The sequence below is a fragment of the Schistocerca cancellata genome, chromosome 2 (assembly GCF_023864275.1).
Source record: "Schistocerca cancellata isolate TAMUIC-IGC-003103 chromosome 2, iqSchCanc2.1, whole genome shotgun sequence".
In the NCBI taxonomy this organism is placed as follows: Eukaryota; Metazoa; Arthropoda; class Insecta; order Orthoptera; family Acrididae; genus Schistocerca; species Schistocerca cancellata.
Window position 1 is genome coordinate 1,146,657,216 of NC_064627.1, and position 1,444 is coordinate 1,146,658,659.

General features: G+C 48.1%; 1 pseudogene; it reads left to right on the forward strand.

Moving 5' to 3' along the window:
• The first annotated feature begins 268 nt into the window (after positions 1-268).
• LOC126164144 (5S ribosomal RNA) lies at positions 269-386 on the forward strand (annotated as a pseudogene).
• The last annotated feature ends 1,058 nt before the right edge of the window (positions 387-1,444 follow it).

Genomic DNA, 1,444 nt, shown 5'->3' on the forward strand with positions numbered 1-1,444 from the left:
TTTTGCATGGTAGTAGTTTGCTGAGTGACTGTGCTGCTCTGGATGCTGCTTTTATTCTCGCTTCTCTCTCTTGTTTCTAATAATTCCTGTTATTTACTCGGATCCATAGATATTTAAACGCTGATCCTTCTTCAAACACATGGTCATCAATCTGTATCGTTCCCTCTCTTTTTGTGGTGTAATTTCTTGCTATCCTCATGAATTTTGTTCTCTCGTCATTTACCTCTAATCAGCTTCCTTGGCTTTTTCACATAGCTTTCTTGTAACTGCCAACGGCCTCACCGCAGTGGTAACACCGGTTCCCGTCAGATCACCGAAGTTAAACGCTGTCGGGCTGGGCTAGCATTTCGATGGGTGACCATCCGGTCTGCCGAGCGCTGTTGGCAAGTGGGCTGCGCTCGGCCCTTGTGTGCCGAACTGAGGAGCTGCCTGATTGAGAAGTAGCGGCTCCGGTCTCGTATAACTGGCATACCGCTGGGAGACCTGTGTGCTGACCACATGTCCCTCCACATCCGCATCCAGTGACGCCTGAGGTCTGAGGATGACACGGCGGCCGGTCGGCAACGTGGGACCTTAATGGTCTGTTCGGGCGGAGTTTTAGTTTTTTTTTTCTCTTGTCAGAATTTTCAGGTCACCTAGGTTTTCAACGATTAATGCTACGTATGTACACTACTGGCCATTAATTTTGCTACACCAAGAAGAAATGCAGATGATTAACGGGTATTCATTGGACAAATGTATTATACTAGAACTGACATATGATTATATTTTCACGCGATTTGGGTGCACAAATCGTGAGAAATCAGTACCCAGAACAACCACCACTGGCTGTAATAACGGCCTTCATACGCCTGGGCATTGAGTCAAACAGAGCTTGAATGGCGCGTACAGGTACAGCTGCCCATGCAGCTTCAACTCGATACCACAGTTCATCAATAGTAGTGACTGTCGTATTGTGATGAGCCAGTAGCTCGGCCGCCATTGACCAGACGTTTTCAGTTGGTGAGAGATCTGGAGAATGTGCTGGCCAGGGCAGCAGTCGAACATTTTCTGTGCCCAGAAAGGCCCGTACAGGACCTGCAATATGCGGTCGTGCATTATCCTGTTGAATATAGGGTTTCGCAGGAATCGAGTGAAGGGAAGAGCAACGGATCGTAATACATCTGAAATGTAACGTCCACTGTTCAAAGTGTCGTCAATGCGAAAAAGAGGTGACCGAGACGTGTAATCAATGACACAGCATACCATGACGCCAGGTGATACGCCAGTATGGCGATGACGAATACACGCTTCCAATGTGCGTTCACCGCGATATGGCCAAACACGGATGAGACCATAATGATGCTGTAAACAGAACCTGGATTCATCCGAAAAAATGACGTTTTGCCATTCGTGGAGCCAGGTTCGTCGGTGAGTACACCATCGCAGGCGCTCCCGTCTGTGA